Source organism: Gopherus flavomarginatus, chromosome 3 (assembly GCF_025201925.1).
Source record: "Gopherus flavomarginatus isolate rGopFla2 chromosome 3, rGopFla2.mat.asm, whole genome shotgun sequence".
Taxonomy (NCBI): Eukaryota; Metazoa; Chordata; order Testudines; family Testudinidae; genus Gopherus; species Gopherus flavomarginatus.
In genome coordinates this window covers 163,200,229-163,227,928 of record NC_066619.1, presented here as the reverse complement: position 1 = coordinate 163,227,928, position 27,700 = coordinate 163,200,229, and the positions used below count along the sequence as shown (strand labels likewise).

The window sequence follows — 27,700 nt, the reverse complement described above, 5'->3', positions numbered from 1 at the left end:
CAGCAGTGAGATATCTTCCAGGATTAACTCCTGTGGAAAATGTAGGGATAGTGTTCAGTGCAGGTCCCCCCGCAGCTCTCTGCTTTCCCCAACGCACAGAAACCCCAGTGCAGCCCTGAACCAATCAGTTCCCGTTCCCAGGTGAGCTGCAGCAGCAAGATGGCTTCCAGGATTAATTAACTCCTGCTCTCATTCCCCCTTACTCACCATGTCTTCGCTACTGTGGGCTCTCTGTGCTGTGTTTGGTATGTGAAAAGTATGCTAAAGTGAGACTGTAAACTCCTTCACTGTGATTACACACAATGCTGCCTCTCTGTTAAATGTTTCAATTTTTGTCTTTTTTCTAATAACAGTGTCCTTGACTACTACTACTCCTCCTCCTCCTCCTCGACTGGCCATACCAGAGACTGCTGAAAAGCTACAAAACCTGAGGAGAAAGCCACAAAAAAGCAAAGAAGATATGGTGAAAGCAGTTATGAATCAGTCTGCCAGAGAGAGTAAGAAACTGCAGGACTGGAGAGAAAAAATGCAGCACTGGAGGGAAAAAGAAAGCAGGAGAAAGGAATTGGCTAAGAAGAAAAGCACGAAGCAGCTGATAAGCCTCCTGGCACGCCAAACGGACTGTATACAGTCACTCGTAGCCATGCAGGCAGAGCACTACCGTGCTGCCCTGCCCCCCGTCCCAAAGCTCTCTCTCTTGTGCCCCAATGTCAGCTCAAAACCCCCTTCTCCAGCATCCAGGTTCTTACCACCACCAGCTGCCCCCCAACACCTGTACGTTCACCTACCAGCCCTGAGAACTACGACCCTTACCCTCTGCACTCAACCCCCATCACCATGCAGCATTTTCATCCTGAAGTGCAACAGTCATTGCACAGCACTCCAAGCAGGACATATTCAAACCTCTGACTGTACAGTTCACCACCCTGCCCCCCTGCCCTTTTACTTACTTTCTTTTCAAGAAATGATTTCCTGGCTTTTAAAACAGTTTTTATTATTGCAGAAAGTGAAAGATACCATACCCCAAGGAAAAAACAGGCACTGCAAATCATTGTAACCACTGCACTTCACTCCTGTGCAAGGCACCAAACATTACTGTTGGCTTTCAGCCTCACATTCCTCCCTCAAGGCATCCCTAATCCTTGTAGCCCTGTGCTGGGCCTCTCTAGTAGCCCTGCTCTCTGGCTGCGCAAATTCAGCCTCCAGGCGTTGAAGCTCGGAGGTCCATTCCTGACTGAATCTTTCACTCTTCCCTTCACAAATATTATGGAGGGTACAGCACGCGGATATAACCGCAGGGATGCTGCTTTCCCTCAAGTCTAGTTTCCCATACAGAGATCTCCAGCGCCCTTTCAAACGGCCAAAAGCACACTCCACAGTCATTCGGCACCAGCTCAGCCTGTAGTTGAACCGGTCCTTGCTCCTGTCAAGCTTCCCTGTATACGGTTTCATGAGCCATGGCATTAAGGGGTAAGCGGGGTCTCCAAGGATCACAATGGTCATTTCAATGTCCCCTACTGTGATCTTCCGGCCTGAGAAAAAAGTCCTGGCCTGCAGCTTCCTGAACAGGCCACTGTTCCGAAAGATGCGTGCATCATGCACCTTTCCAGGCCAGCCTGTGTAAATGTCAATGAAATGCCCACGGTGATCCACGAGCGCCTGGAGAACCATAGAGAAATACCCCTTCCGATTAATGTACTCTGATGCTAGGTGGGGTGGTGCCAGAATAGGAATGCGAGTCCCATCTATTGCCCCTCCACAGTTAGGGAAACCCATTTGTGCAAAGCCATCCACAATGTCCTGCACGTTCCCCAGTCATGGTTCTTCTTAGCAGGATGTGATTAATGGCCCTGCAAACTTGCATTAACACGATTCCAACGGTCGACTTTCCCACTCCCAACTGGTTCCTGACCGATCAGTAGCTGTCTGGAGTTGCCAGCTTCCAGACTGCAATCGCCACCCGCTTCTCCACTGGCAGGGCAGCTCTCAATCTCGTGTCCTTGCGCCGCAGGGTGGGGGCGAACTCCTCACACAGTCCCATGAAAGTAGCTTTTGTCATCCAAAAGTTCTGCAGCCACTGCTCGTCATCCCAGACTTCCATGACGATGTGATCCCACCACTCAGTGCTTGTTTCCCGAGCCCAAAAGCGGCGTTCCACGGTGCTGAGCATTTCTGTTACTGCCACAAGCAATTTAGTGTCACACGCATCAGGTGACTAGATATTGTCGGACTCCTCACTGCTACTTTGGGGTTGAAGGAATAGCTCAACTGCCAAAAGTGATGTGCTGGCGACACTCATCAGCAAAGTCCTCAGCAGCTCGGGCTCCACTTCCCACAGAAATCGCGCTGCACAGAAACCGTTGGGAGACTCACGATGGCGCCAAACATGGACGGAAAAACAGTGACTGATGGGATGTGAAGCGTTGCACCACAGGGCGTTGGGACAGGAAGCGGAATGACCCGCACCCTTCCGTCCTCTTCCCACAACCCACGGCGCTAAAAAGGGACAAGGTGCTCTGTGGGATAGCTGCCCACAATGCACCACTCCCAACCGCACTGCAAATGCTGCAAACATGGCCACATTGCAGCGCTGGTAGCTGTCAGTGTGGCCACACTGCAGCGCTGTCCCTACACAGCTGTACGAAGACAGCTGTAACTCCCAGCGCTGCACACCTCCAAGTGTAGCCAAGCCCTAAGAAATTGCAGACATGGAAACCACATGAAAGAAATGGCCTCAATCCAAAAGGAAATAATGCATCATCCTAAATTAGAACTGAATATTAGTTTAATTATAGCTTATATAATTATACCTTACAACTCTACTCTATGACATTGTGGTATAAAATCAAACCACACACATACACAAAACCTATATTAAAAAATATTAAGCCTGTTGCAAAACGTAATGAAAGCCTGAACTTTGTAGTTATCTGAGGAACATGCCATATGTCCTTCGCTAACATGGCACAGTGAAACACTACCTTTACAGTCTTAATATACCCTCTTGTGCCAATGTAGTGGCCAGAATATGCTAGGACTCAATTAACTATAAACTTCTTCATTTTTTAAACTGATGTTCTTTTACATAATTTTGGCACATAAAGTCTCTTTGGGGATATTTTGTTTTTAAGAAAGGGAGAAGATATCGCACACTAATGATAAATCCTAATATCCTAGGGAAATTTTATTTCTGCAGCGTATCACAATGGGAGTCCTGTTAAATTAGCTTCATTCCTATGGAGATCAGTTAGCTCAGGTGAAAATTGGGGCAAAAACCTTCTTTCCCTTTCCAGAGACTAAATTAGTTGTTCAGATTCCAATTTAAGTAGCATATGAGGAAACGCCAATACAGGATCATGCTCCTACAGATTATATCAATTTAAGATGTTGAGCCAGTCATAAAGGAATAGGAAACTAGAATTGACATACTTAATGACCGCCATATGGTAGATACAAAGAGCCAATGTACTATTACGCTGGAAGCTGCTAATGGGTGCTAGCAGGCGGGTCTTTGCTCTATAGACAATCATAGACCTATTTAAGGGTGAAGGGTTTGCTAAGCATCCTTCATTCAGGCTCCTTTATACAGAGACAGCTGGAAACAACAGGAATCCCTGCCCAAGGCACTTGGCCACATGGCAAAACCTGAGAGTTAAGGTTTGTGAGCTAGTTTCATAGATTTTTTAAGGTCAGAAAGGACCACTGCGGTCATCTAGTCTGACTTCCTGTATAACACAGGCTATGAAACTTCCCCGAAACAATTCCTTTTGAACTAGAGCACATCTGAGGGATTTCCTTGGGATTGATAGCAAACAGAAGGGTTAGGGGGATTGATTGGTTGCCCCTGCGTGAGAGAGAGAGAGAGAGAATGTGCTCAATCCAGCAATGACAAAGTACAGAATAAGGCCCTCTACAATATGCTATACACCTCTACCCCGATATAAGAGAGTCCTCGGCAAACAAAACAAACAAAAAAAAATCTTACTGCGTTATAGGTGAGACTGTGTTATATCAAACTTGCTTTGCCCTTCCCCCCGTTCCTTGTTCCCTGACCGCTCCCTCCAGAAACCCCCATCCCTAATCACCCCCAGGATCCCACTCCCTACCCAATTCCCCCGCTCCCCGACTGCTCCGACCCCTATGCACCCCTCCCCGCCCCCTGACAGGCACGCACTGGCAGCGGTGGGAAGCGGAGCAGCCCAGCCCCAGTCCGCTCCATCCTGCCAGCTCCCAGCCATCAGTGAGTGCGGAGAGGTTGGGGAAAGGATGCTCCCCTGCACTCACCTGCGGCGGGAAGCGAAGCGAAGTGGCCCCAGCCCGCTCCACTTTCCTTGCCCTGGCCCCAGCCGTGTCGCTGGGGGGCAGCTGGGGGAAGGTCCTGCACTCACCTGCCCGACGGGAAGTGGAGCACCACGGCTGGGAGCTGGCGGAGTGAAGCTGGCTGGGGCTAGGCCGCTCCACTTCCCGCCGTCGGTGAGTGTGGGGAGGTTGGGGAAAGGACGCCCTCTGCACCCATCAGTGGTGGAAAGCGGAACGAAGCGGCCCCAACCTGCTCTACTCTGCCACCTCCTAGCCACGGCACTCCGCTTCCCGCTGCGGGGGAGTGCAGGGAGGCGGGGGAAAGGACGCTCCCCGTATTCACCTGTGGCAGGAAGCGGGGCGAGGCGGCCCCAGTCCGCTCCACTTTGCCAGCTCCCAGCCGCGGTGCTCCACTTCCTGCTGCCAGGGAGCACAGGTAGGTCGGGGAAAGGACGTCCCCCGTACTCACCTGCAACGGGAGGCGGAGCACAGTGCCTGGGAGCTGCCAGAATGGAGCGGGCTGGGGCTGGACTGCTCCATTTCCACCGCTGCTGGTGAGTGCAGGGGGCATCCCTCCGCCAAGCCCCCTCCCCCGAGCGACACAGCTGGGGTCGGGGCGAGGGAAGCAGAGCGGGCTGCTCCCGGCCCCCTGCTAATCCCCCAGGCCACTCTGGGACTGCAGGGCCCCCAAAAGTGCCTTTCCACAGCTCCTGCTCCCTAGACCCGGTAGTGGAGCCCCTGACCACCCCGAGACCTTCTGCCCCTTATCAAACTCCTCAGCCTCGGCCTGGCCCGATACCCTTAACACGCTGCTCAGAGCAGCGTGTCAGAGCTTTACCGTGTTGTATGCGAACCTGCGTTCTGTTGGGTCATGTTATATTGGGATAGAGGTGTACTAGTGAGAAAAGCAATGGCAAGCATGGCCCTGAGAAGAAGTTGAGTCACAGGTTTTTCAGGGCACATTACTCACTGGAAAGAGACTTGGATTACTGAAGAAGAAAACTATCCGCTGGTGTTTGTTCCTACTGGGTTCAGGGGGGGAAGGGTTTTGTGAACATTTCTTTGTAAATACAGAAATTGGCAACAAAGAAAAAATCTGACTCACATAATCACTTTTGTCTAATGGAAATAATCCAACAAGTTTCCAAATATTGCTAGACACTCAGGTCAAAAGGGGAAACAGTATACTGGTAGCAAGGGTGAGTACATACTTCAGGTCAACCGTGATCAGTAACTTGGGCTTTTACTACATTTAAGCCAGACAGAAGTGTGGCCAGGACTTTGTGAAAATCCAACCGTAATGGTTTTAATTAAACAAACTGACATCCCCCTACTGACTGTGTGATTAGGACATTACAAGATTGTCCTCAGTCACAAGAACATGAAGATGAAACTGACTGCTTATTTTCACCTTCTAAGTTGTGAGAAATACAGACAGTAACTGGCATAAAAAAATGAAAAAAGTTAATTAGATTTTAAAATTATTTTAGAGTTAATAAATTTTGGATTACAACATCTTAAAAATAATGTATTATTAACTTGACAATGTCCCTTCAATAGCTGGGCTTTTTCATAATATCCAAAGACAACATTCCACAGCCAAATGTTAGTTGTTAAGAAGAGAAAAGCAAGCACATTTGGAGAGCCAATTATTAAATCTGATTTTTGTTGGTGTTTTGAGTCTCCTCAAAAAAAGCAAGCGAATAGAGTTTTAAAATAAAATAAATCAATGTGTTAATCTCTGTCCTATAAATAATTCTGTTATTCATAGCTTTTAAAAGATCATTATGATCATTAAGTCTGACCTTTCATAATACAGGCCATTGAACTTCACAAGAGATTCCTGCTTGAACCGTTTAGAAAGATATCCAGTCTCTATTTATTTCCAGACCTCAGCACCTGAGGAGTCAAACATTAATCTGGAGTCATGTGGTGCATCAAGAGTTACCTGAATGAATTCAGCCGCTGAAGTGTTCTGCAAGGACGTGGCTGCCACTGTCCGATGTATGACAAACTAGATTTCCCTTGTTCCTACACAGGGAACCGTGAGTCCTCACAAGTTTGATTCACTCCCAACCCCCTTAAACTTGCAGGGTTTCCTTAACTCCATTTCCCTGTACTTTATGCACTGCAAGATAAAATGTAAACACTAACTACACAGGATCAGATTCTTAGCTGGTATAATCTTGCCTAGTCCCTTGATTTCAATGGAGCTATGCCAATTTGAACCAGTTTATAATCTATCTCATAGATGTACTGTTACAATAATGGTGAAACAGAAGAGTAGCATCGAAAGTAAGGGATCTCAATCAAATATGATTGTACAGAAGAAAGAAGTAAACAGTGCTTAGTTTAATTACTAATAGACTATCAAAATTTTAAATTAAGTTTTACTGTTTTAGCAAACCTATGTTAATACCATTATTCTCACGAGCGACACATTATCATAGAGTACAGCAGTATGCAGAGTCTAGTAAGCATCGACCCCGTTGCAGTAGCCACAGTACAAATGAATATAAGATATAAGGTGAAATTCTGGCTTCATCTGAGTCAGCGGGAGTTCTTCCATTGACTTCAGCATGGCCAAGATTTCTTCCATGGGTCTTTTTCCTGAAAGTTTCACAATCTATGTACTGAAAACAATTCTGGAGATCAGGACAAATACAGGTCAATATTTTCAAACTTGAGTGCCTGTAGACAGGGCCGTCCTTAGGATTTATGGTGCCCTAGGTGAGATTATTAAACTGGTGCCCCCATGCCTGTCTTGCTCTTAGCAACACAAACATAAGCTTATAGTATTGGAAAACTTGCCACAAGCATGTTATTAAAACCAGTTTAACTTAATTAAGCACACTGTAATGCTGATGGACTAGCACTAAAGAAGTAGCACTACAGAAAAAATTCTGATTTGAGAGAATGATGCAAATAATATTTTTTTTAATTTGTCAACATTTTATTGGAAATTTATATGAAGAGGTATTGAAACAAGGATTAGTTTTTAATTAAAAGCAATCTTCATGGCATTTTTGGCTGCAAAATCAGTAATAATGTCATCGTATGACAAAGTGATGTCTTGTTCGATTGCAAGAATAGCAAGACCAGTCAAGTGTTCCTGACTCATTGTAGAGCAGAGATAGTTTTTAAATGAGCTTTAGTTTTGAAAAACTCCCTTCTCCTGATGCTACTGTTACAGGAATTGTCAGTAGAATACGAGTGGCAATGTACACATTAGGATATATGTCAACAAGTTTGCAGGTATGAATAAACTGTACAATGTCCATCATCAATTTTGCATGTGGCAACAACTCAATTCTTGGTACAGTTCAAGTCCATTTAAATCAAAACTATCACCGTGCTTCAGGAGGCTCTCTAGGTCAGGGGTCCCCAACGCGGAGCTCGCAGGTGCCCCGGCGCCCGCAGGAGCCTCTCAGTGCACCCACGCACTGGCCGGAGGATGAGCATCTGCCGAAATACTGCCAAAATTTGGCATCATTTCGGCGGATGTTTGTCCGCCACCACGGTCCTTCATCTGGCGCCCGCCAGACGAAAAAGGTTGGGGACCAGTGCTCTAGGCTCTTGCACTTTGTCATTAGTTGCTCTTGTTTTCCTATTTCGTTGAATTTAGTCCCGTTAGCCCGCTGCCAGCTGAGTGAACGGAACCCCAGGCTGACAGTGGGTTGAGTGGCTCAGCTGGGGTCTCAGCCACCGGCCTGCTCAACCGCTGCCAGCCTGGGGTCCTGTGGGGATCCCCAAGCCAGCAGTGGGTGCTGAGTGGGGCCGGCGGCCAGGACCCTGGGTGCCAATGGGGCAGCAGCCGGAACCCCAGAGCAGTGGTGGGCTGAGCCGCTCAGCTCGCCGCTGCGTGCCATCAAAAATCAGCTCGCATTCCACCTTTGGCACGTGTGCCGTAGGTTGCCGACCTTTGCTCTATACATTAGTAAGGAGATGAGCATATTACAGTTGTTGGAGGGCTCTATTTAGCAGTAACAGGGCTATAGGAAAGTCAGTCAACATTTTTTGTTTCTCTGATGAAAACTGGCCCACTCCCTTCCCCATACCAAACTTGTCACAAATAATTGTCAACAACTTAATTTTCTGTTTTTGGCTAAGATATTGATTTTTAAAAAAAAAATATTGAAATTGAATTCAGGATTGTTAGCAAGCATTTTTGGCAAACAAAGTTGTTAAATGACACTTTAAATGGCAACACAGTACTGCTTTCATGCTTGGCTCGGCCCCCAGCCTGCTGGTCCAACAGCTGCAGTAGAGGAGGAGATAGGTGGAAAACTGCAGGACCCCAAAATCCACCTATTGGGGTGCAGAGTGGCAACAGCAGCAGCAAACCCTCAGGTCCAATCACACGCCAATGGACACCACCGCTAGCCCAACGGACCATGGTGAATTTAGCACAACATCTGATCTCAGGGACGGGGCACCCATGGAGCCACAGCAGCTCATCCTGCCCTGTGCAGCTCCCCTCGGATGAGATGGATCGCTGGCAGCCCAGGGGAGAGATGTGCTCCCCAACTAGGGTGACCAGATCCAGATGTCCTGATTTTATAGGGCCAGTCCCAATATTTGGGGCTTTGTCTTATATAGGCACCAATTACCCCCACCTAGGGTGACCACACAGCAAATGTGAAAAATCAGGAAGGGGGTAGGGGGGAAATAGGAGCCTATATAAGAAAAAGATCCAAAAATTGGGACTGGCCCTATAAAAGTGGGACATCTGCTCACTCTAACCCAACTCCCTGTCCTGATTTTTCGCACATGCTATCTGGCTATCCCCAACCCAGCCGGGTGCGACCCTTCCAATCCTGGCTGCCTGCCGAGGAAGTGAGTTACTTTCACTTACATTCCTCAGTAGGCAGCCAGCCAGCCAGCCTCCCCTCCCCCCCCAGCACATCACCAACCCAGCCCTGATGGAGGGGAGGTGGAAGAGAGGGGTGCTCCATGCGGGGGAGGGAGAAACAGGGGGTGCTCTGTGGGGCAGAGGGGAGAAGAATGGACGTTATGGGGGACAACAAAAGGATACTGCCAGAGCCGCAGAGCCTGCCTCACCTCACGCCAGGGGAAAGAGTCACACTCACAGGTGATTTCCTTCCCCCACCCCTTCCCAGAGACCCGAGCAGCCAATCCCCTCCCTCAGACTGTGCTGCATTCGGCTCTCTCTAGGACCCAGCAGCCCTGCTCTTACATGCTTCCCATCTGTTCAGGCTCTCGCAGAGCAGTGCGCCCAGACTTAGTGGTGCCCTAGGCGGCTGCCTATTCTGCCTATGGCTAAGGATGGCCCTGCCTATAGACTAGGCACTTTCAATCTAGATTTAGTCCCTTCCGAGGTGCTACGTTCCCACCTACAACTTGCACTGAAGTCAAGAGAGACTGCAGCATCTCCAAGAAAAAAAATCAGGCCACATACTTACTTTAGGCACTGAAGTTTAAAAATGCTGGCCTTGGGTCTTGGTAATCAAAGCCAGCTCTCTATTAGACATGTGAAATGACAACACACTTGGGCATGGTTATTCAATGGTAATTAATAATGACAATGGTAGTATTTCCTGAAGAGAGGCCCAGGAGCTGGGTACCAGAAACTGTTTGAAGCTTAAAGATGAAGATTATTGGAAGAAGTTGCCAGAAATATCACACAATGCCTATCCACAATATGCCTAGTTCTTTCTCCTTAACATTATCAGTCCTTAACTTTCATAAATACTAGTGTTATCAATCTGAAGCTATTACAGAAGGATTTTTGCCCAACTGTAAGCACAAGACACTACTACATTTGCAAGTCAATTGGCAAACTTAATATTTTATTACATTTTTATATTGCAAATAGTCTAGAAAAAACATATAATTTAAATGGGCATGAGACCAGTAAGCCAGAAATGTAACACCCTCAAAAAGGTGCATTCTTGGAAATGTTTTCTTATTTAAAATGGTTTCTTAGCATATCTTTCAATAAATCCTTCTATCTACTATCAAATCACTGCACATATGCACAGTTTTCTTTGCACACAGTTCAAGTATATCCATGCTTTTCCTCCCCACTCTACCCCTCTAAGATTTTAGCAGAAAGGATTTAACAGTGTCATTTTAAATTTTTCAGATACCTATACTCACTTAAGCACAACCTTGGCAGCTCTTACTGGCAATGACTGAATTAATGTGCTAAAGTAATATTTTATTTAAAAAACATATTTTTTGACAGGAGTCGGTAGATTCAATAAACCTTTGTTATGAAACAGTAGAATCCAATGATCCACAAGAGCAAGAGCTGCTGAAACTGCATTTGAGACCTAGACATAATATTCTGCTAAGCATTTAAACCTGGAGATTGATTGTATATCTATACGGTTTCCCCTTGATCTCCGTCACTCGACTGGGCTATGCTTTCTAGGGAAAAATGCTGAAATCGCAGTAAAGGCCTGAATTACTTATGGATTTAGTGAGAGATTAACCCAGCTTTTCAATAATGACAGTAGTTTCTGAAAAGCCCATGGAGGTCATTACTGGTTTTAATGACATTATTTATTACATTCAAGACACTGACAAAGAGCAATTTTGTTGAATAAAGTACTTCTACACGTAAAATCTGCTGTGAATTGTAAGCCATTATGTGGCTCTTCAAAAGAAACAAAATCTCCCCCACCCCCCAAGTGAACACAGGCACTGCATCCCCTTCAGTTACACTAGGAAGGATTTGTAATAAGCTCACTCAACAAAAGCTAGGCATGGAGTTACTATAAAGCTATTGTATCGGTGGAAATGTAAAACAAATTCCATCTGCAGTTTCCACTCTTTTTAATAGGGATTTGCTATGTGGAAACACTGCAGCATCAGGTAAGGACAGTGCTATATTAAATAATACTGTCCACACGGATGAAACGATTTCAAATGTTTCTCTTTGGAGAGGCAGGCAGCCAGGATAGAACTAGCTGGGCAGAGAGCGTGGATCTGTGGGCAGAAGGATGCTAAGGAATCATTGCCTGGATATCATATTTAGCACCTGCAGTTGTTCAGGGTGCTAAGGTAAAGGAGCTCCAGATATGTGCATACTGCCCACCAAGGAATGAAGGAAGCAGCAGAGAAGGAAATACAGAGTGTGTATGAAAGTAAAGGGTTGCAACTAGGGCTATCAAGCAATTAAAAAAATTAATCACACTGTTAAACAACAGAATACTATTGATTTTAAATATTTTTGTATGTTTATGACATTTTCAAATATATCAATTTGAATTACAACAAAATACAAAGTGTACAGTGCTCATTTTATATTTATTTTTTATCACAAATATTTGCACTGTAAAAAAACAAAAGAAATAGTATATTTCAATTCACCTCACACAAGCACAGTTGTGCAATCTCTTTATCATGAAAGCTGAACTTACAAATGCAGAATTATGCACAAAAACAACTACATTCAAAAATAAAACAATGTGAAACTTTAGAGCCTTCAAGTCCACTCCATCCTACTACTTGTTCAGCCAACCACTCAGACAAACAAGGTCGGTTACAATTTGCAGGAGATAATGCTGCCTGCTTCTTGTTTACGTTACCTGAAAGAGAGACCATTACGTGCCAGATGCACTAAAGATTTATATGTCCCTGCATGCTTCAACCACCACTCCAGAGGACATGCTTCCATGTTGATGATGGGTTCTGCTTGATAATGATCTAAAGCAGTGCGGACCAACAAATATTCATTTTCATCACCTGAGTCAGATGCCACCAAGAGAAGGTTGATTTTCTTTTTTGGTGGTTTGGGCTCTATAGTTTTCACATCAGAGTGTTGCTCTTTTAAGACTTCGGCAAGCACGATCCACACCTCGTCCCTCTCAGATTTTGAAAGACACTTCAGATTCTTAAACCTTGAGTGGAGTGCTGTAGCTATTTTTAGAAACCTCACATCAGTAACTTCTTTGCGTTTTGTCAAATCTGCTGTGAAAGTATTCTTAAAACCAACGTGTGCTGGATCATCATTTGAGATTGCTATAACACGAAATAATGCAGAACGCAGGTAAAACACATCAAGAGACATACAATTCTCCCCCAAGGAGTACAGTCACAAACTTAATTGACGCATTACTTTTTTAACGAGCATCATCAGCATGTCATCTGGAATGGTGGCCGAGGCATGGAAGGGGCATACGAATATTCAGCATACCTGGCATGTAAATACCTTGCAACGCCAGCTACAAAAGCGCCATGTGAACGCCTGATCTCATTTTCAGGTGACATTGTAATTAAGAAGTAGGCAGTATTTCTCGACAATGTAAACAAATTTGTTTGTCTTAGTGATTGGCTGAACAAGAAGTAGGACTGAGTGGACTTGTAGGCTCTAAAGTTTTATACTGTTTTGTTTTTCAGTGCAGTTATGTAACCAAAAAGATCTGCATTTGTAAATCACACTTTCACAATAAAGAGATTGCACTTCAGTACGCGTATGAAATTAATTGAAAAATACTATTTCTTATTATTTTTACAGTGTATATATTTGTAATAAAAATAATATAAAGTGAGCACCGTACACTTTGTATTCTGTGTTGTAATTGAAATAAATATTGAAAATGTAGGAAAACATCCACAAATATTTAATACATTTCAACTGGTATTCTATTGTTATAAGTGCGATCAATCGTGATTAATTTTTTTGAGTTAATCACGTGAGTTAACTGAGTAATTGACAGCATGGCACATCATTGATTTGAGCTTGTTGTGATGCATCATTTTAGTGGTATATTGAGTGTGACTGGTGAGAATATAGGGAAGGGAGATAAAGTTTTGAAGTCCATTGGCCGATCATCCTTAGGTAGATTTCTTTCCATTTATAACAAGATGTAGCTAGGAAGATCAGCACAATGTAGTACAGCATCTTGGAATTATATGATCTCATCTCTCTATTCCTGAACAAATTACCATCACCAGTAGTGAGAAATGCCTTTCACACTCTTCCAGAAAACTATCTATTTCTACTGGGCCAGCACCTTTTCAGTATTGGATCAGGCCAGGTAAAGGCTACTCAGAAGAGAGAACTTAATGGGCAAAGACACCAGCGTGAGCACATCACACCTAGGTACAATGTAACTCCACTGGCTCCCTAACTGATTCTGACTATGTGCTGGGCAAAAAATGTCACCTTCTGCAAAGGCCTTCCCACAATGATACGACAGGTGGTGATCTGGCACTCGTTATGATAGCCAAAAGTAATAATCACCATTAAATTATACCTATTAACTAATGGAAGCAATCTAGTCAGCCAAGAGAAAAATCCATTACAAAGTGTCATATTGCACATTTCTGGTGCTTAGACACCACAAGATGGGTGATTTATTGGTGCCTAGATAACAGCATAACACCTGCTCTGCTATAGTTAAGACCAGCTTTCTGTTTAAAGCTCGACTCTTCTAAATGCTCTAAAATCCTCAGTTACTCAGACTGTCTTGAATTTTGGTATGCCTCCCTAAGGCACAGGATTCGGTTACTGATTTGGGGCCATTTGACCAACGGGTTCCTGAGATACAGACACCTCAGAAACAGCTTTTCTTAAAGTTTTTGGCAACAATTTGGGGCACGCAGAGATCAAACGAGTGCTGAGATTATCACACCAGGTTACCAAATACCTGAGGAAAAAAAATAGGAGTACTTGTGGCACCTTAGAAACTAACAAATTTATTACAGCATGAGTTTTCGTGGGCTACAGCTCACTTCTTCGGATGCATAGAATGGAACACACAGACAGGAGATATTTATACATACAGAGATCATGAAAAGGTGGAAGTATGCATACCAACAGGAAGAGTCTAACCAATTGAGATGAGCTATCGTCAGCAAGAGGAAAAACAACTTTTGAAGATTAGACTCTTCCTGTTGGTATGCGTACTTCCACCTTTTCATGTTCTCTGTATATATAAATATCTCCTGTCTGTGTGTTCCATTCTATGCATCCGAAGAAGTGAGCAGTAGCTCACGAAATCTCATGTTGAAAAAAATTTGTTAGTTTCTAAGGTGCCACAAGTACTCCTGTTTTTTTTGCAGATACAGACAAACATGTCAAATACCTGAGAGTCACCACTGCAGACTGCATGTCACTCACTAGCCCTTTGTGGGGGGGATTACATTATGTGATTACCCCAATAGTTTGGTTCTCCAGTTGAGTGCATCACAGTTCTAAGGCTCACAGGCCACACAGATTATATTGCACATATGGAGAAAAAGAGAGAGGCTGCAGGGATTGAAAGCTTGCTATGAATACTTCGGAGGGACATCAAACCTGAGTATCACCCAGACACTGCGAGTTCAAATCCAACCCTAGACAGAAGACTCAAATAACAGGAGGCACCTTGCTAAAACGTGCCTCTGTCAAAGTTTGGGGTTTTTTTTTTAATTATGTTAGGGGAATGTAACCTGAGTAAAGGAGAATGTTCACATGGCACTAAAACTATTTCTAAAAAGACAATAAATTCCCCATGCAAATGCTCCCTAGGAGGAGAGGGCAACTAGAGTTGCAAGAGTAGGTAGGAATGTGGGAGAAGGGTTTATGGTGCAGCAAGGTGAGAGATGGTAAGGGAAAGGAAATAAGAGAGGTGGGTGAATAAGAGGGGATGCAGGGTGAGATGACAGAGGCTAGCTGGAGTGGAAGGAGAGGGACACTGGGAGAAAACAGGGGCACCTGTAAGCCCCACATTTCTCTCCTGGGTGCCTACTGGGATCTGGGAGCTCCCAGCTCCTGTAGAGCAGTCTGATTTCCCCCAGAACAGTGCCTCCCTCAGGATCTAGGAGACTTTCCCTTCTGGGGATATGAGCCTCTTTCCCTGCCCCCACGTGTGGCAGAATCTGATCCCCTACATGTGAGCTGAGAGGCTCTGGTCCCCTCAATTCCTCATCAAAAGGAGAGAGTTGTATATGTACCTTCAAATTCCAGTCTGCTTCATTTCAACACAGAATTGTGTAGGGAGTGTCAATAGTGGGACCCTGGAGTCTTCCTGTCCTAGGTACTGTCAGTAGTTAGGCAGGATATGAGAGCACTGTGTGGAGTTAATGAAGGATATAGGAAAGTACAGCATTAAGTGGTACATGCAAGTGTAAAGGGGTTGCAAAAGGCTGTGAAGTGGACATTAAATTTTACAAGTGTGATATTCTATCCAGAGAGAGCAGGCTTAATTTTTAAGCATAAGGCAGGTGCATTATGGTGAAGAGGTGTGTGTTGTGTTTGTTTTGGGGCATCGCTCCAAGAGGGAAGGATTATAGTTATGTAGACGTTTACCTTAACTCTATATTTCCTGGTTTTCAGAACACTGATTTTTGCAGGACTCAGCATTCTGAAAGGGCACAAGCAATCAGCAAGCAACCTGAACTCTGCATGAACAAAGCTTCTTCTGCTATTTAATAAATAGATACAGACTGTGATCCTGCAGTCATACTGACCTTCACTAGAAGCATTCAGTGAGTAAGGGATGCAGGACTGGGCAAAAAGAGAATTATTTTGTTTATAACAGCTACTGACCTGCGAAATCCAGAAAACATCTGAGCAGAGTATTCTGCTTAATTTATTCTGATAAGCAGAGATCAACCCTCAGGAAATAAAAATAATAAATTCAAGGATTCTTTCCTCCTCTGCCCCATGTAATTGTTACCATTGTCATGGACTCATTAAATCCCACTGGCAAAGGTCTAAACAATTATAGGTTTGATGTATCTGGGATAATAAAATGTCTCTTTAAGCATAAACTTTCCTGCATAAAAATAGCTTATTACTGGCAAAGAAGGAAAAGATGCAACACGCACACACACATACACCCGTTAATACTTCCACTGTACAATAGAAACACAACTAAAATTGACATATGACACCACTACAATATGAGAGTACAAACCAAAAAACAAACAATTCCAGTTCCAAAGGGATGCATCACCCATGAAACACTTTGTTGTACTCAACACCATGGTTTATTTTGGCTGAGATTTTCATTCCAATATGGAAGTGCATTTTTTTGCTCTCAGTCATGGCAAGTGATTTCACAAGAATGCAGTAACACACTGTTAGAGTAGGATCAGCCCATTGTATGTAAAAACATGTCCCTTGAATAGCGCATTGTACAGTATTCTGCCCAACTGGTGTTGAAAATAAGTAATCACACAAGGAAACATTCTTGTGATCACGCTGAACACTGATGAATATTCCCTTTTTCACCCTTCCCCCTTAGGGAAAATATCACCTTCAAAATTTACTAGGTATCTTATTCTACATCATGCCTCCTGATCAGGCATAGTTGAGAGGTATGTCACTTGTTTGAAATTTCACCTCCAAGACTGCAGCGCTGAAAGTTACAATTCAACTTCTCTGTAGATTTCTCTGCCACCAAACAATCCCATGATTTATTTCTATGCTCAGCTACTACCCAGGTTACAACCATTAAAAGTGACCATCTCATCTGTATTATTCTGCGCCACAACTCATCTATAAATTTAGAAATGTCCTTTCCATTGCACAAATGAAGTGCAGTACCAATGTGAACATTTCTCCTGTATCCTTATATTAGATGTCAATGGTGTTATCCAACAACTACAAACCATATTCGACAGGGACCCCATTTCCTCAATCCCCTCTTCTTGCCTTCAGACAACCTCCCAACCTTTCCAAGAACATCATCAGAAGGAAACTCCCCACAGACTAGGACACCAATTCAAAGTGGCACCATATCCTACCATAACAGATGCAAAACCTGCAGACATGTCTTCACTACTACGATTATCAGCACCCCCCAGAAGCATCACTCTCCTTCTAGGGGTTGAACAGGGCATTGTTGGGAACCTTGCCTCTAGCATTCTGCACAATAGCCAGCCAGCTATCACTGCTATCCAGCCTGCTGCACTCTCCATACAGGGGAACTTAAACGTGACTCCAAAGGAAAAACATTAGATTTGTACCCTCTTCTTGATGCATCAATGACAAAGATTTTTTTTAAAGGTTTTTTTTTTGTATTCAACAACAAAGGTAAAATCTGGTTTTGCTGGTGGAGGTCTAAGCTAACAAACCACGTTGTTCTGAGCTCCGTGAAAAGGGGCAGCGATATTGAAACTTTACCAAAAACAGCTTTTCTTCAAAGTGTTCCTTTTAGGAACATGAGTTAAGTAAGCATCAAAAACAAAACCAAATCCTCAGCTGATGTAAACTGGAACCACATGGGCTTCAGTGGGGCTATGTCAATTTACACCAGCAGAGAATCTGGTCCAAAACCCTAAATAAAGATTACTTCCTTTCTCAGAATTCACTCATTGGATATTTCCAATACAAACCTCTAATTCTCCAGACCTTCATAAAATCTACACTATGCTTTTTTTTAGACCTCAATGTCTCATGTAAAAAACAACCAGGAAAAACAAACAAGCAAACAAATAAAATTCAGAAAACATTTTAAGAAATCCTCAGCAACTTAAATCATTCTAATGTGACGGGGGGGGAAATCTAGTACTGGTTTCCAACAGGGAAATCTTCCTTGGACTCAAAATGGGGCATGCTGGATAATACTGAATTAGAGGGTAAAATCCTGGTCCCCATTCAAGTTAATAAAAGTTTTGCCAGTTACTTTAGTGGAGCCAAGATTTCATCCAAAGCTTGTAAGCAAACCTCATTTACCCTCAGCTCTAGTCCCCTAGTGCCCAATCCTTGGGCATGATTTTGAATTGCCTTGCATCTTAGGTAATGCAAAATTGGCATAAATAACCACCAAACTAGGATGACTGCTTGACACCACATGCATGCTGCACATTTATAAATGACTGCCAAAGGTGCAGGGCAGTGGAGAATCAGTCCCCTGGTTTAAGAAAATAAATCATCTTTGCTTCTTATAAAGGGGCACAGCCTGCCACCACCTTTCCACAGTTAAAATGATGGACAGTATCAATTTCAAAATTTGAGCAAGAACGGTTCTACTATAAAATGTCAGAGTTCTACAGTGTTACTGCACATGTAAGATTGTCCTTGCTCCTTAGGTGAGTCATAAATCCCGAACAGAAAAAAGTATACAGCACAATTAAGTAGTTTCCTTAACATCTTGTCTCAAAGATTGACATGTATCAAAATTTTCTCCAATAACCAAACACTCATGCAAAAAAGATTTTCTTGGAGCTATGAACCCTTCATCCTCAATATGTGAAAAGAAATCTAAGGCGTGCAGTGTGGGGGTGATGTATGAATACTACATTTCTTTTTGGATATACCACACTTTGGCAACATTGGTTAAAAATATAAACCAACAATTTTTTTTTTATTTTTTGCTATGTACAGCAGATAGTTTAATTCTTCAAGCACATACACTGATTTCCAAGATTTTTGTAGTCTCTAAACTGGAACCTTTGAAACAAAGCTACTCAAACACAGGAGCAAAAAGTGCACCCTGCACCAGGCAAGACTACATGCTTCTGATGCACCTTCCTCACTTCTCCAAATGTAAGTAATTATTCAAGGATGATGCTCCAAACCCAAGGGCGGCTCCAGGCCACAGCACACCAAGAGCGTGCTTGGATGGCAAGCCGCGGGGGGCGCTCTGCTGGCGCCGCGAGGGCGGCAGGCAGGCAGGCTGCCCTCGAAGGCTTGCCTGCGGAGGGTCCGCTGGTCCAGTGGCTTCGGTCAACCTCCCGCAGGCATGCCTACTGAGGGTCTGCTGGTCTCGCAGCTTTGGCGGACCTCCTGCAGGTCCGCCAAAGCCGCGGGACCAGCAGATCGTCCACAGGCAAGACGCGGAAGGCAGCCTGCCTGCCGTACTTGGGGCGGCAAAATTCCTAGAGCCGCCCCTGTTCAAACCCATCCGTTTTCTCACCCATCCCGCTGCACAAATGGAGCCATGATTCCACCATGCAAGACTGCACTGCAGTACAGATCCTGCTGTGTCCAGGATTCTCTGCACTCACAGATGAGGGCAGCATTTCCTGCACAATGCATCTCGATCCATCTGTGGATCCCAGAAAATGAATATTGGCTGTAGACCACTGTAAGTGAAAGAAAGACAAAGCTGTTCCATCTTCTCCATTGCTCTTTCTATCAGGCAGTTCATTCCACTAGCAGCATCAACACCACACACTATCAAAAGGGCCTCTATATCCCAGTTTACCCAGCATTTCTGAACACCTTAAATATGATTCGTGCACTGGCACAGGCACATTTCCATTATCTCCATTAAAATGTTATCTAAAGCCTTCATATTGTCCCACATGATTTGGGGATAAATTGCTTAAAAACATGTTATTACCCTTGGACACATGAATGGTGGTGATTAATAAATATAATGGCATTCAGGAGGTGGGGGGGCTGACAGTATCAGCATGCCATTTCTATTGTATACATGACACACCATGTCCAGTTCATCATCAAGAATTCACCTAGCGTTTTATACAAAAAAAAAAAAAAGATTCCTCTCTTTTTACAGTTAACTACAATGAAACCGGTTAATAATGGCAAAGGGATTGCTATGGCTGTTCTTGCTTTAACAGGTGGCTGCAAAATACAGTGTGATTAACAGAGGGAATGGTTTTGTTTTTGTAGGGACTGAGACTTTAGGGGCCACTAGGACTGAACACTGTTACAAAGTGACATGAGCACCGGTCAGTGTCACTATACATGTTTTAATCTGACACAGAAAGTTTTGGTTTAAACTGCACCACTGAGGCTAGGCAGGGAAAACATGTTGCACTGATTTAATCACACACTCACCCAAATCTCACTCTCACTAGAATAGCTGAAGTAGATGGAGAGGGTTCCACAACTAGGAGAGGAACCACGGGAAAAGGCACAGAGAGCAGAGTGGGAGAATGACACAATGGGAACATCAAGACTGGAGTTGTTGTGAATTGATAAGTACCTGTAAACTGGATGGAAGAGATAATATGAAGGGTGCTCAGATACTACACCAGTGGTCCCCAACCTTTTTGTGGCCAGATCATGGTGTTGATAAAGGCAATGGCCTTCTGTATAAAGCATAAGCATTTTGTTACTGTCCAACAGGGAAATCAAACTACAGTTGTCATAGTGTATGTGAGTTTATATTATCAAAATGATACACTGACATGCAGCACGGAGAACACCAGCAAAAAAGCTATGAATAAAAATATCTATAAATTTAACTAGTGAATAACTATGCTGTTATTTATTCAATTGCATGTATATTATATAGATGTAACTTCCATTATCCCAAAGTTATAGATCCATGCTGAAGTATACGGATATACATGAAATGATATAAGTGCAAATCACACTATGGATACTATTTTAAGTGCTCATAAATGCTGTATTTTACATGTCATGTCACAAAGCCAATATTCTGAAACAGATAAAATTCACTACAAAAGTCAGGTTGAGTTTATTAACATAGCATCTTAGCCTTAAGCCACAGCCCACAATAAATAGAAGATGATTTTAAAATCATCACTACAAAATGCTTACTTAAAAGGCAAGCAAATGAAGCAGCTTTTACTACCATTGTAGAAAACTGCCAAATGAATCTAATAAAGGAAGTGGATGTGATGGCAACACATGACTATACCGCAGGATGCAAAGCTGGGTCTTGAAACAGCAAAGACTTATGCACATACTTAACTTCAAGCTCTGCGAACAGACCCTTTGACTTCAAACTACTTATAGGATGAAATCCTGGCCACATTTAAGTCAATAGGAGTTTTGCCACTTAAGTTTAAGCACTTGCACTGTACTGTCCCTCCACATGAGTATGTTCAGATATATTTTTCAACATCTACAGATAAGTATATTTTAACACAAGTTTCAGAGAAACATATTTTGTGTGCGCCACTCACCGCCTGCACCTGAATTACCTTGCAGTGGTACTTATTTATTTACGGCAATTTATAAAACATAAAAAACATCCATAGTTCTGACCCTGCAACAGACTCCACGCAGGCAGGCTGTTCCACCCATGCAAAGTCCCAATCACATCAATAGATTCTATACATGTGTAAGGAGTTGCTCAAATGGAGTGAACTGCAGCACTGGGACCTGTGTTTTTAGTTAACAATAATCTGCAAAACAAATCAACCAACCAGAAAAACCAAACAAACCAAAGACAATTTTTTCCACAATAAAGCCAGTTCTGAAGCCTGTACTAAGACAAAATCCCCACTGATGCCCATGGGACGTTCACCTAAGTATGGACTAAATAAGAACTTCTGGAATGGTCCAATAGAATTTACACAAAGCCCTTTCTATATCACAGAGTTTTGAGTGTGGATAATAAAATGCTTGTGCAAAAAAGTTTTCAAACACAATTACAAGTTTTAAAATTTTGTGTTCCACAAAAAAATATCATAGCAAGAGAAAAAATATATATATTACTTTACAAACAGTACCTTCCCCTTACGCAGTACCTGTTCAGTCTCACAACACACAATGTAGATATTATTTTTACCAAATGGATAAACTGAGGCTCAGAAAGGCGAGGTGACTTGCACAAGAGTGGCAGAGTTAGAAACAGAACCTCAAGTTATCAATCTCTAGTCTCTTTTCCCTTGTAGTGGGGAACAAGGACATAGGATATTCTACTGCAAATACAGATCACTTCACACAAAGAATGCCAGACAAGACCAAAGTACCATCAGATTTCTAGCATTGCTTATCCACCACACTACAATGAACTCTGGGTGAAAATCACCTCTGCTGAACAAAGCCTTATGCAGGGCATTAAGTAAGAGTTGGGGAGGCTGAATTCACCCCCAAACCTGTAGGCAGGCCTTGGAGTGTAATGCACTCCCTCCTCAGCTTCTACTGTGACCTGTAGACTAGAATATCAGAGTTCCACTCCATACCCCCTCTACTCGATATTAAGAACCCTATGTCTGCATAGTCTTTGAACTCATGGTCCTTCTTCCAGCTCACCTCCACACTACCATATTCAGGGTCTGCACCATGCAGGCGAATTCAGGTCCTTTGACACTCTACACAGCCTTACCATAAGGTGTATCAAGAGGGCCTTATACAGGCGCTTTGTGTACCACACAGGGATTCCATCTTGTGGGCCCCATACTCATGCAGGTTTCCCTACGAACAGTGCCCAAGTTGAACTGCACTACTGATCCCAAACATAAGGTAAGGACCCAATCCTCCTACTCCTGAAACCAGCGAAGATTTTCCAAATTCCTATTGGCTTCAATGGGAGCAGGCCAGCGTGTCCATGCTCTCACTACCTTCCCTTGCAGGGCCACCTACTTTTGGAATTGTACTAACCATCTGGAGACCCAGCACAGTGTGAAAGTTGACACAGGCACCTTGTAGCACCACAATAGACCCTCTTGAAGGATGTTCCAGCACCTGAGGCCTTGCTCTGGTGTGTAACCCAGGACTGAATCAAGCCTCCTGGCATTTTGATATCTTAAAAAAAAATATTAAAAAGTTTGTCAGGCTACTGACTTCTGTCCAACAGCATCATTTAAGAACAAGAGTAAAAGCAACTCCTATGCAAATAATGCATATGTATTATTATCCATTATCATCATGAGCATACTTCTATCTACATAATTACAAATCCTGCCGCTCTTTAATTTTAATTGCATTTTGCTACAGAGTCCCAGTTACATATACCATAAGGAGTTGTAAAGAGGATGGAAAGCTTCCAAAATGACTAGGTGCAATGTCTTTGCTGTTTAAATATTTTCAGGTGATTAATATTTCACTTTTATATAAACTTTAACTGATTTTGCAACATGTTCTTTCCCTCTCCCCTTTTAAGTTCGAGCAAGAGGGACTATTTGAAGTAGATGGTAAACCTTTCTAGTCTCTTTCCCCTTCTGCCTCTCAGGAGTTAACACTTCAAGTGCAATATAAACCAGAAGGACAAACATGTCTAGTATAGAATCAGCTCTTAAAGGGAGGATTTTTTTCAGGTTTCCCTTCTAGACACATTTAGCTATGAAAATGTCTACAAGGAAAATTGGTGGAAAAAAGTGATTACTTTCTCCACTGTAGCTTCCAGGAACAAGCTGAAGGGAGGGAGAGAACTGCGAAGTGTGGATGATGTCTGTGGCCTCTGAGGAGCTTCACTTCTCCACCAGAAAGGAAAACTGTTCTCAACTCCTCCGCGAGACAACTTCCAGCACCTTTCCTTTCCTCAGGGAAAGCCAAAGCACTTACAGTTAAGGAAAAGGACATGAGGATGTACACACCGATTAGCAACCTTATAAAAAGATAAATAGGTAAGGCAAGATCCTCAACTAGTGAAAACTGCATAATTCCATTGAAGTCAATGGAGTTACACAGATTTAAACCAGCTGAGGATCTGGCCAAATGATTTCACCCTACAAAGTACTTCCCATACAACTTCAATATTCATAAAGAAAGACACAACACTGCCATAATACTTTCTGAAGGTACACACACACGCACAAAACCAGTATAATGTTGGCACAATTAGCAGACTGCATTACAAAACCCAATATGTAGTAATCTGAAAAATCACTTCCAGTTTTCAACAGATCACTAATAGGTACACTTTTGACAAAGGAACCGCCTCTCTGCTAGATTTCAACTTTCTCATATTGATATGCTGGAGCATTATAAAGTTATGTAATAATTATAAATAAATAAATAAATAATGGACAAGTGATTTTTCCCTCTCTGCTCCCTTCATTCTAAAAAGTGACAGATGTTTAGGCTCAAACTTTCCAAAAAGCTCTCTTGGATATTTGTGAAGATAAACATATTAAAGATTGTGAAGTTCTCAGATATTGTGGTAATGGGAGTCATGTATGTACCTTAGATATATAATTTGGTACATTTAGATACAAAGCCTTTTCAATAAAGCGTGCAGAATATGCTATTGATGCTGGAGTCTTCCCTATTTGGGGGTGTTGCTACATTCCCACACATATGATGAATGTGACCTGACTGCAGAAATGTAGGAAGTACAAAATTCTGAAGATATATTTTGCCATACATTTGCATACATGATTATAATCAGACTACATTGTATATGTGCTGAAGCAGATCTTATACATTGGTAGATTATTCAGTTTCTTCATCCAAATAAATTTTTGTAAAGACTCACAAAATGCACACAGAACAGAGATTTTAATGTAGATGTTTTTGCAAATTCTTTCCTCCACTTTTTTTTTTTTAAATCAGGATTTCCTTGCATATATTATGCTGCCTTCCTATAGTCCTATTTCTCGTAGCCTAAACTCAGATTTTATTACAAAATCATTAGCCTATACAGGACAGACCATGGTGTTGATAAAGGCAATGGCCTTCTGTATAAAGCATAAGCATTTTGTTACTGTCCAACAGGGAAATCAAACTACAGTTGTCATAGTGTGAGTTTATATTATCTAAATGATATACTCTGACATGCAGCACAGAGAAGGCCAGCGAAAAAGCTATGAATAAAAATATCTATAAATTTAACTAGTGAATAACTATGCTGTTATTTATTCAATTGCATGTATATTATATAGATGTAACTTCCATTATCCCAAAGTTATAGATCCATGCTGAAGTATACAGATATACATGAAGTGATATAAGTGAAAATCACACTATGGATACTATTTTAAGCGCTCATAAATGCTGTATTTTACATGTCATGTCACAAAGCCAATATTCTGAAACAGATAAAATTCACTACAAAAGTCAGGTTGAGTTTATTAACATAGCATCTTAGCCTTAAGCCACAGCCCACAATAAATAGAAGATGATTTTAAAATCATCACTACAAAATGCTTACTTAAAAGGCAAGCAAATGAAGCAGCTTTTACTACCATTGTAGAAAACTGCCAAATGAATCTAATAAAGGAAGTGGATGTGATGGCAACACATGACTATACCGCAGGATGCAAAGCTGGGTCTTGAAACAGCAAAGACTTATGCACATACTTAACTTCATGCTCCGCGAACAGCCCCTTTGACTTCAAACTACTTATAGCAGTGGTCCCCAACCTTTTTGTGGCCAGTAGCACATTCATGTTTACAGAAGACTGTGGCGGGCGCCAGCAATTACTCACATGCAGGGCCGGCTCCAGACACCAGTGGAACAAGCACATGCCTGGGGCAGCACATGCTACAGGGCGGCATTCCATCCATTCTGCAGAGGCAGAGTGGCGAGGGGGTTTGTTTTTTGGTGCCAGTTCTGAGCAGTGCAGAGAGAAGCTGGAGAGAAGCCGGGAGGACAGAGAACACTGACGCCCGCAGCATGCAGCCCCGGAGTACTCTGTTCCCAGTAGGCGCGGGGCCCTGCTGGGCAGTAGGTGGGCCTCGCGCCTGCCAGGGACAGAGAACACTGGCACCCGCAGCCCCGAAGTTCTCTGTCCCCAGCAGGCATGGGGCTGCAGCTTCTCTCCAGCGTAAGCCGCGGCCCCTCGCCCGCCAGGGACCAAGAACACCGGCACCGACAGTCTGCAGCCCAGGAGAAGCCAGAGAGAAGCCGCAGCCCTGTGCCTGCCAGGAACTGAGAACACCGGTGCCTGCAGCCCTGGAGTTCTCTGTCCCAGGCAGGCAGGGGGCTACGGCTTCTCCCCCCCGCTGGGCACTAGACGGGCGCACATAAATGCCCCGGCGAGCGCCATTGTGCCCGCGGGCACCACGTTGGGGACCACTGTTCTAAAGGAAAGCATGAGATTTTCACAAGCCCCTTGCATCATTAGCAACATCCTCATTTCTTCCACCGTGAGGCATCGCATGTGATTCAGAAAGGGACAGGTAGCATCCTTCAGCTCATGACTCGAAGGTGAGCCACCTAGAAATACCACACGTCATAATCCAATGCCACCACAGCCTCCCCATTCAAATCTCTCCTAACAAACCCCTTCTTCCTGCAACCCTCAGCTGAATGAACATTTCAAAAAAAGAAGACAGAATGAAAAGCCATACTTGGAGCCTTACTCTCCTCTCATTCACACACCAGGGAGAATAACTCCACTGACACCAGTGGGAATTCTGTCAGCGCCAAAGAAAAAACAGTGTCCTCTGGATTTCCCAAAGCCTCCTGTCTAGTCTAGACCTGCCTTAGTGTTAGGACACTCTTCAGGTCAAAGCCATGCTGAATTTTCAGGTCTTGTGCGGCGCGGAGCACACTGTCAGCGCAAAATAAACAATTCCTAGTAATGCCACCATCTCTCTCCCTCTCCTCAGAGCCCCCTCCAAAAATGCCACATGCCCTTGCTGCCCCTCTGTGGTGCGCGTGACTAGGTGCTGGGTGTTTGCGAATGCCTGGTGAGGGAGCAGCAGCCCAGCAGGAAAGAAGAGGTGACATGTAGCATTACTGGCAAGTCCATGGCGCCCACATTTTGCAAGCCGCCTCCCCCGGCTGCGGCGTCCCGAGTCCCCTTTAAGTGCTGCAAAGCTGTGAGCGAGCAGAGCCTGCCTCCTTCTCCCTCGCTGCCAACCCACAGGAGCCCTTGAGCCAAGCCTCCTCCTCCCCCCCGCCACAAAGCGACTTGTCCTCTCCCTAATCCCAGCCGCCGATGCCGACTTGCTGGAGCGAAGCTCAGGCAAATCCCCGGAATCGGCAGGAACGCCCGGCACGGGCAATGCGGATCTACCCCCGCCTCCTGCCGCCGCGCAGCGGGGCCCGGGCCGGCCCAAGCTGCCCTCCTCCCGCTCCCAAGCAGCTGGCCCCGGATCTACCTGAAGGAGCCGGAGCCGGAGCGGAGCGGAGAGGAGCAATGCCCCGCTTCCCCCCCTCTGCAGTCCCCCAGCCCGGCAACACCCTCATGCAACTCTCCCCTCCCAAAATGCAACCGCAGCCCGCACAGCCCGGGGGCAGAGACAGGCCACCTCCCCCATGTCAAGAGCCCAGCAGCAGCCCCGAGGCCTGGGCTGGCTCCCCCTGCACCGTGTGGCACCTGCCAGGCGAATCCCAGCCCCTGGGCACGGAGCACAGCAACCCGCAAAGGCAGAGGCGTGAGCGGGGCAGGAAGGGCATTTACTACCTGGCTGGGCTGCTGCTCTCCTCCAGCGCACTGGGAGCTCGGTTCTGGGGGGGTGGCAGGGCTGAGTCTCTGCCTTGCCCCCACCTCCTCCTCTGCTTGCTGGTTCTCCTTTATGCCCCTCACTCCCACCCCTTGGCTGAGGGCTAATAATCCTCCTGGAGCCAGCACCGCTCCTCCGCGAGCGCCGCCGCTTCCCAGGCAGGCATGTTGTTGCTGTGTGACCGGCAGAGGACGGATTGGCAGCCGGCGGGGGAGGGCGAGGAGCAGGGGAGGGATCGGGGGAGGTGCTTCCCAGCGCGTCGGTGGGTGTTGCCACCACCCTGCTGCAGCGCCCGGTCCCACCCCGGCTGCCCGGGCGCGCGAAGGGGCGGCGGGGAGCGGTGGGGGCGCCGCAGCCCCAGGAGCCGATTGACAGGGAGGATTTCGGTAACCTCGCCTGGCTGGGCTCGGAGTCAGCAGGGAGGCAAAGCGGGGAATG

The 27,700-nt window shown here is 44.6% G+C and overlaps 1 protein-coding gene across 5 annotated transcripts in view; it reads right to left on the bottom strand.

Moving 5' to 3' along the window:
• Window positions 1-27,457, bottom strand: part of CCSER1 (coiled-coil serine rich protein 1) — a 1,165,803-nt gene extending 1,138,346 nt beyond the window's left edge. For 4 of the 5 annotated variants that reach the window (XR_007773146.1, XM_050944018.1, XM_050944020.1 and 1 more), the window contains exon 1: window positions 27,223-27,457. The gene's annotated coding sequence lies outside the window, so the exon portion shown is untranslated. Of the gene's footprint in view, window positions 1-4,642; window positions 4,694-27,222 lie in introns of those variants that run through there. The other variant, XM_050944019.1, reaches the window with a different exon arrangement.
• Between the last annotated feature and the right edge of the window lie 243 nt (window positions 27,458-27,700).